The sequence below is a fragment of the Callospermophilus lateralis genome, chromosome 4 (genome assembly GCF_048772815.1).
Source record: "Callospermophilus lateralis isolate mCalLat2 chromosome 4, mCalLat2.hap1, whole genome shotgun sequence".
Taxonomy (NCBI): Eukaryota; Metazoa; Chordata; class Mammalia; order Rodentia; family Sciuridae; genus Callospermophilus; species Callospermophilus lateralis.
The window spans coordinates 86,887,394-86,911,004 of NC_135308.1; the positions used below are offsets into that span (position 1 = coordinate 86,887,394).

The window sequence follows — 23,611 nt, forward strand, 5'->3', positions numbered from 1 at the left end:
TATAATTAAATTTCTGGACACAAAATGGCTCAAATGAGAGCAGATAAGCTGACCTTGTAAAATAAATCAGATAAAAACCAACAAGTACTTAAGGAACTAAAGATCAATCCCACCCATCTGTCTCCTATCATTTGTACTGTGCGTATATGAGCTAAAATTCTTGCTGCAGCTGTGGAGAGCTGCTATGGACAGAGTCACTGTGACTCTGGATACACAGATGAGCTTGGGTGCCCTATAGGCATTGGCCAACCACACACAATCACTGCAGGGAGACCAGGCCATCCAACCTCACTGGGCACAGAGGCTAACTTGGGCCTTCAGGTTGTGTGCACTTGGCGGTATGGTGCTGTTTCTCCATGCCCACTCCACTAGCCTGTAATCAGGGCAAAGCGGAGGCTCCACCAGTCTTAAGAACTCTCACTGCACTCCACAAACTGTCTTTCTGCAGACACAGCTGGTTTCCACCTACAATGATCTGTCAGGTCAGGTCAGAGACTATAGGTCAGCTGAAGGGCAAGCGGGGCCTGGGGCAAAGGAGTAGCAGCACACTGGAGCACAGTATAAGGATGCAGAACATAGATAGGGAGAGTTCCCAGCTGGCAGCGAGCACAGTGGTGCTACTGGGCTTTCTTCAGGAAGACTTTGCAGCATCTGAGACACTGCTGGTACATCACCTCAAAGTCAGCATCGTTGGGTAAATAGGGATCTTAAATAATAAGTTGTTTCTATGGATCATAGCTTCCAAAATTTCAATTCTAGCTTTGCAGTTTTTAACTTGATTACTTTTTTCTATTCAGATCTCTCAGATTGCTTTCATCCATACACAGTATATAGTCGAATGTGGCCAGATCTTTGGTCACCTGTCTTGCCTCATGGGCTGTGTTAATGCCACAATTTCTTAGACAGTTCACGGCTCTCGGTCTGGGGCCGGCCCACATTATAGATGAAACAGCACTGCTGTCAGTGGTCCAGTTGTCTAAATTGTTTTGATCAGTTATAAGTTTTCTGAAAACTGCTTCTGCGATGGGTGACCAGCAGATGTTACCCAGACACACGAACAGCATGGACTTGGGACCATTCTTCACCATCTTCAAATGCAGACACTCTCCCCCTTCCCGCTTTTTATTAACTCTTCAAGAAAAGCTGAGACATTAGTAATTGGGATTATCAGCTTTGACAATGCTGTACAGCTAGTTTAGACTCAGGTGGCTAATTAGCTTAAAGACTGATGTTTGGGTTTTATCTTTGAAACTAAGCAAAGGTCTATTAATTGTTATTTAAAGGTTATCAAATTTAAAAAACAAAGCAGTTGTGAACTAAAGCCATCATAGATGAATGAAGTTGGTGGTGTTTGTGTAGTTGGCAAATGTTGAGTATCAACTTCTGGGAAAATAAAACACCATTTAATGTATACAGTAAATCTAGGATAAGTCCAATTTCATAAACATTAAAATGTGAATAAAATATATACATCCAGTAAATATGTCATTTGAAGAACCAGTTGGCCTGTTTTGTGTTACCCTGTGTGCATTGATTCAATTAAAGTCTTCCTTAATCTTGTCTCCTGCATCCTATGAATGAATCATCAGTGAATGGATTCCCTAGAAAGATCCTGGGTAAAAACTAGGTCAAAATTTAATTGGACCAGAATCACTTAGATAGTGCTAGGATTGAATGTTTTTCTGGGCCATTACTGATAATTTGTAGTTTTTCATTGTTGATTTTTTTTCTTTTCTTTTCTTTTTTTTCGTGGTGCAGGGGTAGGGGACTATACCTAGGATTATACCCAGGGGCCCTTAACCATTGAGCCACATCCCCAGTCAAGTTGCTCAGGACCTCACTAAGTTGCTGAGGTTGGCTTTGAACTTGTGATTCTTTTGCCTCAGTCTCCTGAGCTGCTGGGATTATAGGCATGCTCCACCATACCCAGTACGTTATTGATTTTTGTACTCTGTGTACAATGTTTATCCACAGCCTTTTGGTTAAACTCCTTTTGTCATTGGTGCGAAAAAAGGCAATGTGTAAAAGAAAGAAATTAATATTTTATCAGCATTGACTATCTATTGTTATTGTGTTCTAACTGTCCCAGATGTGAACCATATTAGGAAGTCTACATATGAAATCCAAATCAAAGTATGAAACCAGATCTGAGAAATCCTGATTCCAGTATTGTGGATTGCTTCTTGCCTGTTTTCATTTGTTAAAATTGAAATGTATGACCTTTGCCAAAGGGGGGGGGGGATCCCAAACCAAAACAAATAAACAAAAATGTTGGGGTTGACTTTTGGAATGTTTCTTTTTCTCCTCCTTGAATTAAAAAATAAACAATGTTCAATACGTGGAAATACTGTTTCCAAATAATAGGAGTTGAAAGTGTAAGAATGTTTGGAATGAAAACTTTTGATTATATAAAGAAGACTTATAAGATAGCAATTCACATGATTGTTAATGATAGCATTTTTATCTTATTGGCTCTAGGAAACTCAGGTCGGAAATTGAATAATCAGATTCCTTTGGTAAGGTTTGTTCTTAATTTCTTTCTTTTTTTTTTAGAGAGAGAATTTTAATATTTATTCTTTAGTTTTCGGCGGACACAACATCTTTATTTGTAGGTGGTGCTAAGGATCGAACTGGGGCCGCACGCATGCCAGGCGAGCGCGCTACCGCTTGAGCCACATCCTCAGCCCCTGTTCTTAATTTCTTAAGTAGAATATGGTAGCGGGTAGCCCAGGTTACTTGTTATGTAGGTGGTATGGTGTATATTGGAGATTAATTTTAAACCTGACCTTGAAGACATTAGAAAATAATTTAAATGGCTTTCTTTTGTATTTTAAATTTTGATGTATCACTTGTGTTTACAGAGCCATTTTCCCCCTTATAAACAAACTATAAAGGGGAAATAAAGGCCTTTGCCATCGATTTATCTAGAGTTTTATTCTTGGGCATTTAATCTTAGGATGACTGCCCCTATAAAATAAAATAGAACCCCCTGATGATTTTTTTAATAGCTATCATCCTTCATTTCTGGAGACAACATAATTTTTTTGAAACTTGTCTGTCTCTCTATATACTTCTGTTCCAAGTAAGCAGCCTACTTGACTGGTAGAATACTTGAGTTACTTAGGAGGATAACTGTACGTCAGCCTGTATGGTCAAAAAACTCATAGTGATAAAACTTGTTGATGGTGGTGGTCTATTACTGTTGCTCAGTCTTTTGATGTTTGGCTAATCAGACAATTGCAAGAAGTTCATGACATCTTTAATTAAGTGGAGATTTTTCTGCAGTTTGGGATGTAAATAGAAGTTAAAGAGAAGTGTTTCTCCTAGCTCTTTTCTTCTCCCTACTTGAGAAGAAACCTGGCTTGGCCTGTAGGGGTGCATGTTAGAGAAAAACAGCTTTATTTATAGCTTGAAGACTATAATGTACAGTTACATCTGAAGAAACCGAGAATATTAAAATAAATCAGTTTGAGCTAGCAGCATTTATATGTGTGACAAGATTTTAATGAAAGGATTGGGGAAGGTGAAGATTATCAGTTCCTCTGGAAAGTTTTTTTTTTTTTTTTTAACTTTTTTGTTTTTTTAATGTAAGGATGAAGAGACACTCAGATGTAGATTCCAATAACTGCTTGTAAAAAAAAAAAGCTGTGTAGCTTCTTTAAATATGATTTGTAATGCTTAAGAATGCTTGATGTAGCTTCTAAAATTTATGTGAATTTGTTTATTTATATAGTCAACCATTTTGAAAAAGAACAAAATACAAGTACTCATACTACCTAATTTTAAAGTTACAAATTATCAGTTGCATCAGGAAAGGATCTATAAATAGAACAATGCAACAAAATAGACTAGAAATAGACCAATGCACATGGTCAGCTAATATGTGGAATGGTACTCAAAGGAACAAAGACATTGCCAAGGAAAAGAATAGTCTTTTTTTAAAATGATACTTGAACAGTTAGACATATGCAAAAGAGAATGTTGTTGACCTATACATTTTATCCCTTATGTTAAAATACCTTACAGATGTAAATTAAAAACTATAAAAGGTCTATAAGAAAACATAGGAGATGGTCTTTGTGATCGTGGATTAGGCAGGGATTTCTTAAAGATGACACCAAAAATGCAGTTCACAGATAGAAAAATAATAAGTTGAACTTCCTCAGAATTAATAACTTTTTACTTTATAAAAGACCATTTAGAGAAGAAAGGACAAGCAACTGGAAGAAAATATTTGCCAGTCGTATATCTGACAAAGAAATTATATCCAAATTAATGCTTTCAGGTCAGGATTAGGAAAAAAGATTCTGTACAAGAGTTTAACAATTACTTCAAGAAAAGATATACACATTGTAAAATATATCCTTGAAAAGGTGCTCACTAGTAGTCTTTAGGTAAATGCAAATTAAAATCAGTTAGGCAACATTGTAATAATTATTAGAAAGTCTTAAAAACAGTGAAGATAATTATTTACTTTAGTAAGTACTTACCATGTGTCCCCCCACTTCTTGCTGCTATACACATATCAACTAATTTAATCTTTGCAGTAAACCTGTATGGTAGCATCATCATAATTCATATTTCCAGATGATGGACTCAAAGTTATACAGCTAAAAATGTGACAGAGCCAGGAAAATATTATCACAGAATCACACATTATTACACATATTCAGTGCGTCATGCACTTTTCAGTTGTTAGATTAGTGTTGGTCATTGTTCCCTGTGGCAGGTTTATGTTTTGAACCTGGGCAATAGAGAAAAAAAAAATTTAATAAAATTTGCTACCGATTGCCCCTTTATGTATTTACACACACACACACACACACCAGACACAAAAAAAATTTTGCCATCTGTTTATGAAAAAAATATTGTTTTAATTTCTTTTTTTCCCTTGATTTTCAACCTTTGCCCATCAAAATAGTTAGGAAAAGATCTTCAGAAAAATATATGCTTTCTTGCTGGAGCCAGACACAGTTAATGATGGGGATGAAACAAGTTCTACCTGAAACCATTGCTCTCCCCACTCTCCCCACCTATGTAAAGGATTACATGGTACTAGAGCTTTTTATTATCAGTAAGACCTCAAAGATATAGTTTTGTTTTTTTTTAAGAGAGAGAGAGAGAGAATATTTTTTAATATTTTAGTTTTCGGTGGACACAACATCTTTATTTTATTTTTATGTGGTGCTGAGGATCGAACCCAGCGCCCCGCACATACCAGGCAAGCGTGCTACCGCTTGAGCCACATCCTCAGCCCAAAGATGCAGTCTTTTTGAGCCTGTCATTATCCTACTATTTTGACTCCTAGAAACACAAGGCAGAGAGAAATAACATTTAGAAAGTGGCCTACAATGTAATTTTGAATTACAACCATATAATTTTCTCATATAGTTTTATTCCTTAAGTCCAAGCCTCATTGTCACCCAATTCATGATACAAGTCCAGTTTGAATCATAGATGTATATCATTTTAATACAGGATTTGAAAAAAATGTTGAAAATGGCATGACTTTTTTTTCTGGCAACAGGTACTTTTTTATGTGTGGTACTTGGAATGGAACTCAGGGGCACTCTACCATTGAGCCACATCCCCACCCCACCCTGCCTTTTTTAAAAATTTTGAGGCAGGGTCTCACTAACTTGCCAAGACTAGCCTTGCACTTGTGATCCTCCTGCCTTCCTGCCTCAGCTTCCTGAGTACTGGGTTTATAAACATGTACTATCACAATCAACAGCAACAATCTTTTAGTATCAGTGGGCTCTCATACAAATTTATATTTTAATTTTTTCTAAACTACTCATATGTATATCATTTTATTTATCCATTCATCCATTGAAGGACACCTAGCTTATTTCCATAGGATGGCTATTGTAAGTTGAGCTGCTGTAAACATTGATGTTGCTGCATCACTGTAGTATGCTGTTTTTAAGTCCTTTGGGTATAGACCAAGGAGTGGGATAACTGGGTCAAGTAGTGGTTCTGTTCCAAGTTTGCCAAGGAATCTATCTCCATACTGCTTTCATGATGGTTGCGCCATTTTTCAGTTCCACTAGCAATGTATGAGAGTATCTTTCTTCCCACATCCTTGCCAACATTTATTGTTACTTATATTCTTTATAATTGCCATTCTGACTGGAGTGAGATGGAATCTTAGTGTGAAGAAGTTTTTTAGTTTGATACCGTCTCATGTAGTGATTCTTGATTTTACTTCTTGGAACTTTAGGAGTCTTATTGAGGAAGTTGGTTCCTAAGCCAGTATGATGGAGATACACATGATGTTTTGACATAAGTATTATGGAATAGCTAAAAAGTTACACAAATTAATGTTAAGTGAGCTAAAATGAAAACCAAAATAGTTATCAATGGTTGTAATAATGCTTTTTGAGAGGATTTGAGTATCAGACATGTATGGTAGAAACTGGGTTTCAAATATTATCTGTCATCTTCACCAGAAAACCCAAAACAAAACAAAAAGACATCTGTTAGAAAGGGGATACCACATTTTATGGATAAGGAGAACAAGGGTGAAGGAGTTTCAAGTCATCATATAGATGAGCCTTGTTTTTAAATAGTGTCGGAGCTTTTGAATTGACTCCCACTCCAACACACTGAGCATTTCAGAAGAAATTTTGCTCTCATTTTTGTCCTAAGTTTTAAATGAGCAATAATAACAGTTACTGCTTTAAAGCACACCAAAAGACTGGACATGGATGCTGTCTAAACTCTGGCAGGCCCTATCTCATTTTCAGTTTATTGAGAATAATCAAGACCTGTGCTGTATAGCACTTATATACCTAAAAGGTTTTTTTGCTGTTGTTGTTTCTTCCTCCTTCTTCCTTCCTTCTTCTTTTTTTCTTGAAGACAGTAGAGATAATAAAAACACTAAACTGATCCCAATGTTAGTTAAAGACAGTAGTATATTTAGGGATTATTGAACCCTAGGCCAGCATACTCATTTTATAAAAAAGGAAGAAAATCAGTATCCTGAGAGACAGGTGTGGTAGTGAGACTTCATGATGCAGAGCATGCAGTAGAATGCCTGTGTTTTCCAAATGGGTAGCTCATTTGATTGTTAATTTTCATGATTGAAATTACAAAATTAATATAATGAAACGAAATATGATTTTGTAATACAAAGATAGAATGATAATTTTTGGAACCTGCTTACTTATATTTAGTGACAGTTCTAGGGTTTCTCTGGTTTGTGTAAATTTATCTTGGGCAGAAAGGACTGAGATTTAACTCTGGGCTTTTTGCGCCTCATTGTATTGATGATCTTCCTCCCTGGGTGTTTTCTCTTTTCTGCAAAAGAGTTATAGGCTAAAGTATCTATGATTTGCTTCCTTAAAAAGCGGCGGGTGGGGGGGTAGAATTACTGTTGGTGGGATTTTAAATTAGTTTACCCACTACCGAAATCAGTATGGAGGTTCTTCAAAAAACTTGAAATGGAACCACCATATGACCCAGCCATACCACTCCTCAGTGTTTATCTTCAAGAATTAAAATCATCATATTATAGCAATATATGTATACCATGTTTATAGCAGCACAATTCACAGTAGCCAAACTGTAGAACCAGCCTAGATGTCCATCAATTGATGATTGGATAAAGAAAATGTGGTATTTCTATACAATGGAGTTTTATTCAGCTATAAAGGGGAATGAAATTATTTCAATTGCAGGAAAATGGATGGAACTTGAGACCAGACATTGGAGGGTCATGAGTTTTCTCTCACATGTGGAAGCTAGAGAGGAAAAAGGAAAAGAAAGGTTGGAGAGGATCTCATGAAAATTGAAGGAAGATCAGTAGAGTAGAGGAAAGGAACTAGGGGAGGAAAGAGGGAAGGGAAAGGGAAAATACTGGGGAATGATATTGGCCAAATTATATTTTTATATTTTGTGCATGTATGAATATGTAATAATGAATCTACCACATGTACAACTATAATATACCAATAAAATATGGAAAAGTAGGATTATTTATAGAAGTGATCATGTGTTATTGCATATGTTAGTCTAATTCCTTGAAATCTAGAAATCTGTATATGTCTTAGTTGGTTTATTCTCAGGAATGAAAACCAAATTTAACATAAAGAAAGGAAAATCTTAATTAGTGTTACTTTAAGGGACTGGGGATAAAGCTCAGTTGGTAGAGTGTTTGCTTGCCTCACATGCACAAGGCCCTGGGTTCAACCGCCAGTACCACCAAAAAAAAAAAAAAAAGTTACTTTAATTGCAGGCACACATTGCCTCTTTCAGAAATTCTTACGATTCATGAATAATTATATTAACGTTTTTAAGCAAGACATTTAGTGCCTTTGCACTGAGAAATCAGTTTTTCAAGTGCAATTTTTTTTAAAAAGTCAAGATTGACTATTTCTTGTAACTATAGTGTTCTTCAATGCCTTTTCATTCTGTTTTTGATCCTCTGCATTACTGTTAAGACTTCAGTTTAATAATATTATTTGTATAGATAATTTATATAGATAACAGAGAAACAATTATAGTACATTGGGTCTCAATTTTGTAAATTTATGCATATGGTTAAACACTATAGAGAAGAATCTGAAAAAACAATTTAACAAAAGAATGAAGTGTTAGAAAATATAAAAAAAATTTAGGACATTTTTCTCTGGGTCAAAGGTAAATGAAAGTTAATCTATCTTTTTTTTTTTTTTTTAAAGAACTCAGTGACAGGGCTGAAGTTGTGGCTCAGTGGTAACATGCATGAGGCAGTGGCAGCATCACATGAAAATAAAATACAGATATTGTGTCCACCAAAACTAAAAAATAAACATTAAAAAAAAGAACTCAATGATAACTATTTTGTGTGAAAATTAGAGCAAAAAATAATAGTGTAGCATGAAACATAAATTTATGAAAATGTGGCATTTAAATAAAAGTCTTTCATGAACTGCAGGCTCCCACATAGTTAATATTATATGCTTAGTTTCTTTGCCTTGTATCAGGATGCACTTTACCTTTTTTTTTTTTTTTTTTTTTTTAAAGAGAGTGGAAGTATCAGAGGTAATAAGCAAATTTCATACTGTCACTCTTGAGATTTATTGTGTGTGTCTGCTGTTCGAGTCCAGAAGGGCTAACAACTGAATATAGACTTTAAATCACCATTGGGATTTAAATTTTACTCTGAAAGATTAGGTCATTTGACAGTAATTAAGGACATTTTTATTCTTAAGACTGTCTTACAGGTGCAACAAACTCCATCAGCCTATGAGAGGTTTCTTCCCAGTGCTGAGGCATACGAAATCTGGGTTACTTCATAAAAAAATAATAAAGTATATTGGGATTTGTTTTGTAGACTAATACAGAAAGTAAATTACACTGGCAACAAGCAGAGAATGATTTTGTTAGATATTTAAAGATATTTAGAATGTAACCTGTGTCACTGCCTTTGATGTCCAAGAATTTGACACTTGTGGTTCTTAAAAAAACCACTGAACAAGATTTAGGCTTAGGCTCACCTGAGACCAACCACATCAGATACCTGTGGTAAGAAACCTTGGAGGTCTATTTTAAAGAACTCCACACTTTACAGTGCACATTTAGGGTTCAGAATCACTGTTCTAAAATGTTTTTTTTGTTTTATATGAGTAGATAGGTAGTTAAAAGCACATTTTGGGGCAAATTCTGCAAATCTTTGTTATCTTACAGTACCTATAAACAAAAAATGAATTTAAATTCTTTTATTTTCTAGAAAATAAAATACAAAGAACACCTCCTTCTGTAGAACAACTTTCCTCTTTACTTGAAATGACCTGAACTAGATATAACAAAATGGAACACTGTAGAATATTTGATAGATACAGACCAATATTAACATGAACATTTAATTAGACTTAGATTGTCAGGCAACTTAAATTTGACACTAAGCTAAATTATTAAAGAAGAATGTCATTAAATGAAATTGAACAATAGTACTATGTTATCTTTTAAAGATTTGAAATGTTTTATTGAGTGAAACATAGTAATTTTTGTAACATTGTAACATTGTTTTGTAGCATTGAATTAAATTTTTAACATTGAAAAAAAGGATCTGAAGGATTAATATATTACTAACTCAGTTAAAGGTGATACTGAAAAACATGGTTATTTTGACTATTTAAAAGCATAAATTAGTTCAGTAATCAAAGATAATTAATTAGGTAATGTCACTAAGAACCTGGAAGAAATGTGATAGTACTGGTATTTTAATCATAAACAAGGATACATTTTCATATTAGTGGTTGGGATAGGCATGGAAAACAAGATGTTTTGTTGATTGTTACTATGCAGTTTGAATCATTATTAATTAGCTTAATACAAAATAAAACTTGTTTGTGTTTAGGTCTGGAGGAACTAGAAAATGATTACTACTACATGGTCCTTGCCTTGAAGAAACAAAATTGTGTAGGAAAATAAGACCAGTGGTTCCAATAATAGTTTTTTTGTTTATTTGTTTGTTTTTGTTTTTAGGGTAGGTGCTAGTATTTCATGGTGGGTTTTTGTTGTTGTTGGCCTTTTCCATTGATGTAATACTAGGAAGAGGGGGTGGAGAGGACAACAGTGAGGCGCTAACCCATTCACAGAATCCTTATAGTAGTAAAGTCACAACATCTAAGTAGATGTAGTGAATCTGTGCTTGAATATGTTTAAAAAGTATGATTTGGGGGCTGGAAAATGGGTTGGGAGGGAGAAAGGAAAAGATGATAAAAGGAGAAACAATGATTCTGATGATTGCCTGTACTGTAGTACCCAGGCTTGGGAGTTGGAATCCAGGATGGAAATAGAGATATAGCTTGGTACTATGGAAGGATCAGCCTCCTGAGAAAAGGGAATAATTAGTCAAATTATTTGTGACCAGCCAAGTAGACTGACATTGAGGAAGTAAGCCACTTTTGGAGAGAACTATAGTGAAACTCAAGAATCTATGTACCAGCTACTCTGCATGCTATACATTCAGTCCCTGAAACAATTCAGCATGGTGGATACTATATTTTCCCCAATTTTCCAGTACAGAAACAGGACAGATAAATGAAATAATTGAAGATTACAAAGCAAAGAAGTGGCAGAGTTAGAATTTGAACCCAGCATGTCTAACCTAAAAGTCTTCTCTTTTAAAATAAGTGCAATAATATATCACCTTTTTAGCATTATTATTATTATTATTATTATTATTATTATTATTATTATTATATCTGAAGCTAAATGAAGCTGGACAAGGCAAGGCTTTGTGATGGGGTGGGTAGATATTAACATTTTAGGGTAATATCTTGGTAAAACAAAGGATGTTGAAATGAGACAGTGGCAATATTTTAAGTTTGAGTCTGAAGAGTACATTTGAATGGGTTTTGTAATATATAGTAATATAGAAGATGAGATGAGATTCTTTTGAAAAAGTCAGATTCCTAAAGGAACTTAGGTCTACGTGATTATATAGTGAAAAGCTATTGAAATTTTTCTGGTGAGGCTTTATATGACTAGAACTAATGGTAGGAAGTGAGTTACAATTATTTTCATCCAGGTGATTCATACCTGCTTCACATGACCACATGTGAAAAGTAGAAGATAGATGTAAAGAATAGATTCAAAGCTTGTTTGAACAGGGGAAGAGATGGGGAACATAATTTCAAGCAGCAGTAACTGAGAGGAAGATTTCATTGGGAGTAGGGCTGGAAGTTAGTGGAACACAACTGAACACTGAGAAGTCACAAGTGTCATGTTTGCAATAGGAGGTAATGATCTGTCAAATGGGTATCATCCTTGCATAATGTTGATATCAGGTGGACAAATCCCAGGTCTTAAAGTTAACAGAAAAGTTAACTCAGTTTCCTTTTAAATCTATTTCCTTTTGTGTAAAGTAGAATTGATGGTAGTACTTACTTCAGCAATATGAGGATTAGCTGAGTTTAGCTCAGAGTGTTAGTTTTCTATTCTGCAATAAAATTTACCACAAATTTAGTAGCTTAAAACAATGCAGATTTTATGGTTTTGTAAGTCACAATTCCAACCCACATCTTGCTGAGCAAAAATAAAGTGTTGTCAGAATTGTGTTCTTTTATAGAAAATACTTTTTTTTTGGCCTTTTTTAGTTTTAGAAGTTGCCCATATTCCTTGGTTTCTGGTCTTTTTTCTCATCTTCAAAACCAGCAACCTCAAATCTCTCCAGCCCTTCTTCCATAGCCACATCTCCCTCTTGATTCGTTTTGCCTTCCTATTCTACTCTAAAGGAACCCTGTGATTATGTTGGCCCAACCAGATAATCCAGAATAATCTGCCATCTAATCTCCTCATCTTAATTTAATTACATCTGCAAGTCACTTTTGCCATGTAAACTAATATACCACAGTTTTGGGGATTTGCATTTGGATTTGGGGTTAAGTGGGTGGGCCATTATTCTGCCAAACTGGTAAAGTCTATACAAATATTCCAAAATGTGACATCTGAGACACTTCTAGTCCCAAGCATTTAGGAAAACCTGTGTATTGTTTTTTAGAAGTACTCAGAAAAAAAGTATGAACTCTAAATTTTGCAAAAATATTTTTCTAGATATTAACATGTCAGTCATGAGTGTATATTGTCATTAGAATACATATCCATTCCATTGTATGATAACTTGCAAATAAGAGGACTGGTAACAATTTATAGTCTTCTTCATATTTTTTAATATGTCTGAGTGGGAAGCGGTTAGGTATTATTTGATTTGCTTTATATTCTGTGGTTTTTAGCAGCAAATGGTTATCTTTTTAAAAGGCAACAGAAATTTTGTACTATTGAATTACTGCCCCCCCCCACTTTTTAGGCTTTATAATATACTAATTAAAGCCCTGAAAATGATTCTTGAGCAGGAATTAATACATGTACCTAAAATGTTATAGTTTTTCATTTGGCCAGATGAGGGCACCTTTTCTTAACATTTCTAGAGTTTGAGCCATGAAGCACATTTGTTTTCCCCCATCCAAGCTATTACTTTTTTTTTTTCTTATTGCCAGTGAGACAAGTAGTTCTGACATTTTAAAGTTTTGATTGTGCCATATTCTAATAGAGTGATCATATTAAAAAAAGCAAAGCTTCAATTTCTTGCAGACCTTTTTATACAAAAACTTAAAAAATAAATGACTAAATTTCTGTGGAACAAGGTAGTTTTGAGAAAATAAATAATGTATGTGTAATTTGTAATTTTGCTTATAATTAAGAATGGACTGAAATTTACTTCCAACCTAATCTGAGTACTCTGTCTGTCCCTAAGATGATGAAGTGCTACTAGGCCCTTCTTTTCTTCCTCGTACCAGATTTCTGATGCCTGTTTTACAATCAATTAGTTGCCTTGTGATCCCCACTAAATCTTTCAAAAGTAATGGAGCAGGAATAAAAATAATAGAAATATTGTGTTTTGCTGCTTGGAAACAAATACATAAATAAATAATAATATCTTAAATAATATAATAAATAAATTATAATAAATAACTAAAAGCACTACAACTTAATAACTAAAAATAAAATACCAGAAAGATGGCATACTTAACTTTATTATTTGTTTCGATGATTGTTAAGGATAAAATTGAATAGGATAAGGTTTCTAAAATTATGTGTAAGACTAGTACTCAAAACAATACATACTGCAACTCTTTGGTGTTGGTGTGAACAATCTTAAGAAAATGGAAGAAGGTTATAGCCACATTTTTGTGGTTTCATCACAGGTGATCAAAGCAAATTTGAAAGTTGGGTGATGAACAGCAATAAAACAAAAATGTTTCTTATTAAAGTTTAAAAATAATGAAAATAGACATCATCAAAACTTGATTGATTTGAAGGAGATTAAAAGTGGGGGGAAAGGAGAATCAGGGGTGTTCAACATCAAAGTTGTGTTCAACTTAGGAGTCATAAGAATGGAAATTTTCAAAATCCATGTATAACAAGGTGAATATGAACAATAACTTACTGGTATAAATTAAAGAAACCTGCCATCAAGGAACTCTGGAAGGGGGTGGGGATGTTAATTTAGTGATTCCAGCAAGCCTTGGTTTCCTCTGTGAGTGTCAGAGTGGCAGGAGATCATATCTTTTCCTATGAGCACTGACTAGTTTTCCTACATAGTCACTTTCTCTTGGCATAACATTGATGCAGAACTATTATTCCTGTTTTACAGATGAGAAAATTTAGGCTCAGAGTCACTAGGTAATATGGTCAGTGTCACAGAAACTAATAAATACTGAATTTTTCAAACCAAAATTCAGATTATAAGGATTAAAGACACTTAAATGTTAGGATCAATGTTACAAAGAAGCAAGTGCTTTAGGTTAAAACCATTGAGTTGTTCCCATCAGCTGTGTCTCCTAAGGTCATCTCTTGGTGTGTCAAGGCTCAGCACCTGGGATGCTCTATACCTGCAAGGAAAGGTTTCATACCTTCATAGAAAGCATATCTGGGTGTTAACACATGCAACTAATGTTAAATTTTTGCTTTGTAAAGTGGGGGGAAGTCTTGTTGCCTGTATCTTACCATAGTCTTAGTAAATCAAACAAGTCTGAGTTTTGCCAGTCTTTCCTTTTAGTAAATAGTAAATATTTTAAACCAGGAAAAAAATTTTTTAAAATATTTTATTTGTTATTAATGGAGCTTTATATATTTATTTGTTTATATGTGGTGCTGAGAATCGAACCCAGTGCTTCACACATGCGAGGCAAGTGCTCTACCACTGAGCTACAACCCCAGCCCCTAAACTAGGAAAATTAATTAAACCATGCCTTTAATAAAAATGACCCCCTTTCCTCTTGCCTTCCTGTTTTTAAGCATTCATTAGGGACTTTGTATGTGCCAAGTACCCTGCTTGGCATATAGGATACAGATGTAAGATACAACTATACCCTGGCTTTTGAATTTATAGTTTTAAGTGCTCAGTAAGAAATCTAGTATTACAGTGAAATAGGGTAAGTACTATGCCATGGATCAGTACTATGAAAGCACCTGTCCCGGCCTAGAGAGGAGAGGAGAAAATAAGAGAGCAGAGGGAAAGCTTAACAGAAGTTGTAGTGTCTTGAAGCTGAATCTTAAAGCACAATGGATCAAATTATTTCTCAGATAAATGACCAAGAGACTGGAAAGGTTGGTTTTGTTAGAGAAAAAAATCATGTCTGTTTTGAATATTTTGTATGTGGCAGCCTGGTATGTGTTTTGTTATTGTTGTTTTGGGTACTGGGGATTGAACCCAGGGCACTTTTTACTACTGAGCTACTTCCCAGCCCTTTTAATTTTATATTTTGAGACAGAGTCTTTCTAAATTCCTTAGGGCCTCACTAAGTTGCTGAGCTGCCTTCAACCTTGGAACCTTCTTCAACCTCCTGAGTTGCTGGAGTTATAGGCATGCATCACCTGGCCCAGCACTGGCAACTTGGTTTTGAGGTGTATACTTGGTCTTTAGAATTATAGAATGAAGAGAAATTTTTTAACGGACTTTTAGTCCCAATTACTTCAGTCATTTGAATAGAAGCAGTAGATAAGATAGAATATAATAGAAAAAGAAGAGAGAGGTCACGAGGAATGCCTGAAAACTCAGAGATAGAAGGAGATCCTGAAAGCCAGTCAGAAGACAAAAACTGATGGAAGAAGTGAACAGTCACATAGTCAGTAGAGGCAAATGCAGTGCAATATTTAAGGTAACATTTTAGAAATATACTTGTTGTCTATGCCTTTTTTTTTTTTTTTAACATTTTTCTTACCTTTTAAGGGGGCATCAAGAACCTCTTTCAAACTATTGGAGGGCTTTTGATATACAGAAATGACATAGATTTCTTTTGTTCTCTGCCGATCCTCTTTGTCCTCTAGGAATATAATCCATACTTTCCTCAGATGAAAATTTTTTCCTTGATCTCAGTCTTCTTGAATCTACTTAGGTTTGGTCAGTATTTGTTCCAAACCTCCCAACTAAGTGATTGATGGGAAACATGCACATGATAGAAGGAGGTCAGTGAGAGACTTCATTTGCACCAATAAATTCCCTTCTTTTGCTTAAGTAAATTTGAATTAGATTGTCTTTTAGCAGATCAAAAAGAATCCTTCTCCCCTCAAGAATTGCCTGTGTACTTATATTTAAAAGTATACAGATGAGCCAGATGTGGTGGCATATACCTGGTGTCTTGTGAGGCTGAAGTAGGAGGATCGCAAGTTCAAGTACAGCCCCAGCAACTTAGCAAAGCCCTAAGTAACTTGGCAAGACCCCATCTCAAAATAAAAAAGGGCTAAACGCCCCTGGATTCAATCCCTGGTCACACACACACACACACACACACACAAACACACACACACACACACACACACAAAAAGAAGAAAAGATAAAAGGATGTAAAAGATTCTTACATACTTTTAGGGGCACACTAAACCTATATAACTAAATCTATATAACATTATGCCTTACAAATCTTTTGTTGTCATTAACTAATGGCCATCTTTGAACCAATTTATTGTAGCAACATCTTGTTATTTATTGTAATTGAGGAATTGGGATATTTTTGTTAATGCCTTTTTAGATTGATCAAAAGTTAGCCTCTTTTACTAAGATACTCTTTTTCAAATGTTGTAATTCTATCTTATCTGTTATCTGTCTCTTTAGGCTTATAAATGTACTTGTCAACTGCTAATTTTATATTTAGGAATCAGGTCATAAACCATAGGAACAACATATTTGTCAAAGCCCCCATAAAATACAAATGTGAACTTCCCCTGTCTCTAGCCAAGTAATATGAAGAAAAAATAAAGTGGTTTTAATTTTGTCATCAGGAGTAAGCTTCCAATTCAGTAGAAAATAATGGGTATTTTTAAAATATAATTTAGTAAACTTTGCTGGAAGGTAACATTAAAAATAATCGAGCAGTTAGAAAGTACTTAATGTGATAAGATTTGAGAGGGCTTTGACTTCTCTCCACCAAGAGGGTGATTGTTTTGTTCTGGGCACTGCATTTGCAGTGGATGTGGCTCCCTCCAGGTGCAGTGATACTTCTTTTGATTAAGTGAAACAAGAAAGTTGGATTACATCTGAGAATGAGTCCAATACCAAATTTATTTTTCTATAGAAAGATGTTTTAATAAAACAGTGATATCTGGCTAGAGTTATGGCTCAGTGGTAGAGCACTTGCCTTGCCATGTGTGAGGCACTGGTTCAATTCTCAGCACCACATATAAATAAATGCATAAGATAAATGCCCGTCAACAAGTAAAAAATAAAATAAAATAAAAAAGACAGTAATATCAATTAATTTCTAATTAGTAGGAAAAAAGAGTATGCTCCCTATGCTCTGGTAGTATTATCCTTAAAATTGGCTTAATGTTCTTAACTTCTGTTCTTTGCTTTATTTCCTGTTTAGAATACCATTTAGGAATTTGTATCCATGCTTTGATGTCCTATATTCTAACTCAGATTTCATTTATAAAAGCTTCTTTGGGGGTTGTAGTCAAAACTAATTTCTTTCTACTTTATTGGCAAGCATTTTCCCCTCCTTCTTCCTTCTATTTGTACAGAATTTTTGTTTTATTTCTTTTAAAATATTATGTTAAGTATCAGGTCATGGAAGAACAATATGCCATTTCTGCCCTCTTGTGGTTGAAAGAGATGTTACAAATAAACAGTTATCTAACTACCTTTGGCATCATAGTTTCCTTTATTCCTGTTTTATTCATTGGTTCACTATCAAGCATGTTATCAGCATCTTCTGTATGACGATCTTTATCAATATTTTAAAGGTGCCTTGTCTGTTGTAGTAGTGTTCTGGCCTTTTCGGTAGCATGTAAGCTCTTACAAATGGAGTTCCAAAATCATACTTCTGATATGTCCATCTGACTTCTTGAACTTAGATTTGGGTGGCAAAGTGTTTTCCTATCTAAAATTTCTAGAACGACTGAGCTTCAAATTATTTGTACATTTGATGGGTGAAAAATTAGGAATTATTATATCTTAGATATTAACAGATTAAAATAACAATAAAAACATAATATCCCAGACTTGCTATAGCTAAGAATTATGGAAGGGACTCAGCTGGGTGGTTGTGGCTAAGATTATTTTAGGAGATTACAGTTAAGATGTTGTTAAGGGATACAGTCATCTGAAGATGTGACTCAGACTAGAGGGTCTGCTTCCAAGTTTATCCTGGTTGGCATTTCACCCAGGGTGAATGATGGGGACGGGGAACAGGTGGGAGGCAGTGCACAAACAAAAACCACACACCTAGCCTCAGAAGTCAACTGCTGTCATTTCTGCAATACCCTGTTAGATTTACAGGTTAGATAATTTAAAATTTTTTTAAAATTTATATTTGACAGCAGAATGCATTACAATTCTTATTACATATATAGAGCACATTTTTTCATATCTCTGGTTGTATACATAGTATATTCACACCACTTCATGTCTTCATACCTGTACTTTAGATAGTAATAATCATCAACTTCTACCATCATTAATTACCCCATGCCCCCTCTCTTCTCTTTCAACCCCTCTGCCTTATCTAGAGTTCTTATATTCCTCCCATACTCCTTCTCCCTATCCCACTATGAATCAGCCTCCTTATATCAAAGAAAACATTCGGCATTTGTTATTTTGGGATTGACTAACTTCAGTTAGCATTATCTTCTCCATCCATTTACCTGCAAATGCCATGATTTTATTCTCTTTTATTGCTGAGTAATATTCCATTGTGTATATATGCCACATTTTTTTAATCCATTTATCTATTGAAGGGCATCTAGGTTGGTTCCACAGTTTAGCTATTGTGAATTGTGCTGCTATAAACATTGATGTGGCTGTTTTCCTGTAGTATGCTGTTTTTAAGTCCTTTGGGTATAGACCCGAAGAGAGGGACAGGACAGCTGGGTAAAATGGTGTTTCCATTCCCAATTTTCCAAGAAATCTCCATACTGCTTTCCATATTGGCTGCACCAATTTGCAGTCCCACCAACAGTGTATGAGTGTACCTTTTCCCCCACAACCTCGCCAACATTTATTGTTGTTTGTATGCATAATAGCTGCCATTCTGACTGGAGTGAGATGAAATCTTAGAGTGGTTTTAATTTGCATTTCTCTAATTGCTAGTGATGGTGAACATTTTTTTCATGTATTTGTTGGTTGATTGTACATCATGTTCTGAGAAGTGTCTGTTCAGGTCCTTGGCCCATTTATTGATTGGGTTATTTTGAGTTCTATATACCCTAGTGATTAGTGCTCTATCTGATGTGTGAGGGATAAAGATTTGCTCCCAAGATGTAGGCTCTCAATTCACCTCACAGATTGTTTCTTTTCCTGAGAAGAAGCATTTTAGTTTGAATCCATCCCATTTATTGATTCTTGATTTTAATTCTTGTGCCACAGGAGTCTTTAATAAGAAGTTGGGGCCTAATCCCACATGATGGAGATTAGGGCCTACTTTTTCTTCTATTAGACGCAGGGTCTCTGGTTTTATTCCTAAGTCTTTGATCCATTTGAGTTGGTTTTGTGCATGGTGAGAGATAGGGTTTAATATCATTTTGTTGCATATGGATTTCTAGTTTTCCCAGTACCATTTGTTGAAAAAGCTATCTTTTCTCCAATGCATGTTCTTGGCACCTTTGTCTAATATAAGATAATTATAGTTTTGTGGGTTAGTCTCTGTATCCTCTGTTCTGTACCATTGGTCTACCAGTCTGTTTTGGTGCCAATAACAGGTTAGATCTTTTTACTGTGGAATGAGAGTATGTATGAGATTGAGTGCCAGGAGGCGAGAGTCACTGAGTGTGCAGGCTACTACATACTATAACACTGTAGTTTTTTTAAGCATCTGTCAATGGATTTGGGCCCAAACAAATTATAAGTATTTTAAAGTGAATTAGGAAGTAGAAAAGTTAAACCAGTTTATCCTCAGCTTGTTTTTCATTCTTAATTCCCCTGAGAGAACATAGCTATATCCTCAGTATTCCCAATTTGACACTTAAATGGAGTAGTTAATCAGGTGGGCAAAGAATGATTATAGACAAGAGGGAGCTTTTCTACCTTCCTGAGATGTAGAAGGCATGAAGGAACATCTGTGAACACATTTTTTGTGAAAGGGAGACTAGACTATTTTAGTTTTTTAAAAACATGAAGCATTTCAACTTCTACAGAGAGAATGAGTAAATGATGACTGACCAATTTTCACAGAAACTATTATTTGTTTTTCCAAGATTCTTTAGAAATTATTTTCATATTGGTATATCTTTCTTCATGCAGGGAGCATCATTTTTGGTCTGCCATCTCTTCGGACATTGCTAGTCTCATCAGGGTCATGGTGAAAAACAAAAAATGAAATTGGTTGGGTGTTGAATGGAATGTAGACATTCACATGCAGTTTTGAGACATTGCTAGAAACAACAGGTGTGAATAGAATTGAGAGTACAGAAGTGTCTAGATCAGAATTTTAATATTAATAGCTTTAGGACTTTGAAATAAAATAGGAAAGGAAAATTAAAGTGGGCAATTCTGCTCCTGCCCACCTTTCTTCCTCTATCTTCTAGCCTCTCCAAGTATATATTTTTTTCATAAATCTGTTTTTAATTTGGTAGGTTCATTTTGAAAATATATGAGTGATACTTTCAATATTGTGAATGTACAAAATGAAAAATATAGGAATCTAGGGACAGTTTAAAATATTAAAATTGGGGGCTGGGGTTGTGGTTCAGCTGTAGAGCACTCGCCTTGCACATGTGAGACCCTGGGCTCAATCCTCAGCACCTCATAAAAATAAATGAATAAAATAAAGGTATTGTGTCCAACTACAACTAAAAAAAGAGTAAATATTTAAAAAATATTAAAATTATACCAATTCATCTTTCATACAATGGTTTTAACCATTTTAGAAACAAATCATATTAGAAATGATGTTTCCAGCTCCAAAATTTTAAATGCTTCCAGTAATGGTGAACATAGGATAAATGTTTTAATAGAGTAACTACAGTAGTCATGGGGCTGGGAATATAGCTCTGTTGGTAGAGTGCTTGCCTCACATGCACAAGGCCATGGATTCAATCCCCAGCACCAAAAAATAAATTAAAAACAAAACAAAAGAATAACTACAATAGTCAATAGTAGTTATCCTTAAGGTCTTATGTTATAGTTTGATTTACAAAATTACTATATTAATAAGCATGTAATCTCAAAATAATAATATAATAAGATTACTTTATTTGGACTATATTCCCTTTTAAAAATTTTCTTTAATTGTAGATGGACACAATATCTTTGTTTTATTTATTTATTTTTTTATGTAGTGCTGAGGATCGAACCCAGTGTCTCACACATGTGAGGCAAGCTCTCAATCACTGAGCTACAACCCCAGTCCCAGACTACATTCCTTTTATGAGTTTAATTTATTCATTTAAGTTTCATCTTGTGATTATTTATTTACATTTATCATTTATGTGTAAATATATATGCTTAATGGTAAATGGAATACATTTAGAAGAAAAAGTCCTTTAATGGAACAAATGTGTGTTGAGCTTTTATTGTATGCCATGACCCCTGATAGTTTCTCAGATCACCGTGACAACAAAACATTAGGCTAATAATTTTATAGGAAAATATAAACATGTAAGCTGAAACTGGATGGGCGATTAGTTTGTTTACCAGGGAAGAGTCTTCTAGGCTAAAGAGATTCATAGGATCCAAAGGAATCCAGTGGGCCTGGAGAATGATGAGAGTAGAGAAAAGAAAAATAGTTAAGAAGCGTTTGTTCAAATGAGTAATTCTGGTAGATGAATTAAGGGAATGTCAACAGAGATTGAGAAAGTCGGACTGATTGGAGAGAGATTTTGGAGGTACTGCACAGCATTTATTGGGTTAGAGGGGAAGAACAGTTTACAACTTAGTGATTTATGCAACTAGATAGAGATTCAACATTTTAAAGGGGAAAAACTGTTTATTCTTTTGAAGGGGAGGAGCAGGGATTTGGGGAGGAGTTGTGGGTTGAAGATTGGAGATTGTTAAGAGATCAGTTTTTGGTAGATTAAGTATTGTTAGAAATCCAAGTAGAGATTTCAGGTAGACAGTTGGGTAAACCAATCTGAAAATCAGGAGTGAGCTAGAAAAATTAATTTGGCAAATGTCAATCTATTCATGCTGTTAGGCTAATAAACAGACTGTTCTCAAGTATTGTTTAGACCAACGATAGCAGTAGAATGACATGTGCTAAAATTTTATTGACATGAATAATACCTGCTTTTTGAAAAACTAATAAAAATTAATAAAGTTGCTTTACAAGGGGCTTTTTTTGGAACAGCCAACATTTTCCTTTGGTTAGAACTGTTATTTAATGCCCTCCTCCTATTCCTGATCTTATTCTAGAGGAATTTGATTAGTTGCTTTTTTGTGCTTTTCCAGAAACGTGAATTCATTTTTCTCATTAATTGTGGAAATATGGTTACAACATGTTGGTTCTTTACCAGATCTAGGATGGCTTAAAAAATAAATGGACATAGATCTATTAAAAAAAAAAAAAAACAACATGTTGGTTCCCCACATTCCTCTCCTACCATGTTTTTTAAAAAATTATTATTCAGCTGAGTCTTACTCTGCATATCATTTTCTCCATAGCCTTCCTTAAACTTCATTGTCTCTGTTGATGCTGGGAGTGGCGGGGGGTGGGGGAGAAACACCACCATCCATGCGCAATTATCCCACTGACCATTTTTTGTTTTTCTCTTATTTTAGGGTAATCTTGAACTCTCCCTCATACTAGAAAATGTTTACTACAGTTATATTTTCTGTGGTAAAAATGCTAGGAATTTCAATGGTTTAAAGCTAGCAAACTTCCTTATGGGTATTAATGCTTTTCTTTTGAAGCATTGCAAAATAAGCAAATGAATTATCAGCTGCATGAAATTCCTTTTTTTGACATTTTGATTCCCAAACAACTTTTTCTTATTAGTCACTCATTCATTTATTGACTTAATGCAAAGCACTGTGTCAGGCACTACAGAAGAGAAAACTGGAAATATTCTAACATTCAAGATATTGTACTGTATGTAGTCCTTGTCAAAAAAACAGAGAGCTTTACATGCTGCCCATGACTAATAACAATCTAAAAGGACATCCATTGGGAATTAAAATTGTTACCTGAACATAATAAAGTTAAAAAATCAAATTTATTAGCTCAGTATATCTATTTCTGACATGTTGGAGAAGTGTAGGTGTTTAGCCAGAAGTTTCAGTGATCTTGGAGTCATCGAAAGTTCCCTATGTGATCTTCCTCTTAATGCTTGCCTTACTCTTGTGGTACAACCACAAAGTATGTTTTAAATGGGATATCCCGAAAGAGACTTTCCTGTCTATTCTCAATCCTCTCAGGGTGGGTAACACTGAGATTAGGAAATAAAAAGCTGGAGAGAACCAGTTTCAACAGGGATTTAAAAATAATCAGTGTAAAAACAAAATGATCAATGAAGGCTATTTAAGGGTAGGCAAAATAGAAACAGGAAAAAGGGCATGAGATGTGTCAGAACTGAAATGTATAGTGACTAATTATTTTCCTAGGGAATAAATAATTGGTATTTTATGTCATTGTTTTTAAACTTTTTGACTCAGACATTTTGCTCATATAAAAAAACAAGTTAGGGCTAG

At 34.7% G+C, this 23,611-nt stretch overlaps 1 protein-coding gene and 1 pseudogene across 4 annotated transcripts in view; one reads left to right on the top strand and one right to left on the bottom strand.

Annotated features, from left to right (window-relative positions):
* Positions 1-23,611, top strand: part of Plekha5 (pleckstrin homology domain containing A5) — a 239,689-nt gene that overhangs the window by 66,070 nt on the left and 150,008 nt on the right. The gene's annotated exons all lie outside the window — the stretch shown is intronic.
* LOC143396757 (low molecular weight phosphotyrosine protein phosphatase pseudogene) lies at positions 618-1,088 on the bottom strand (annotated as a pseudogene).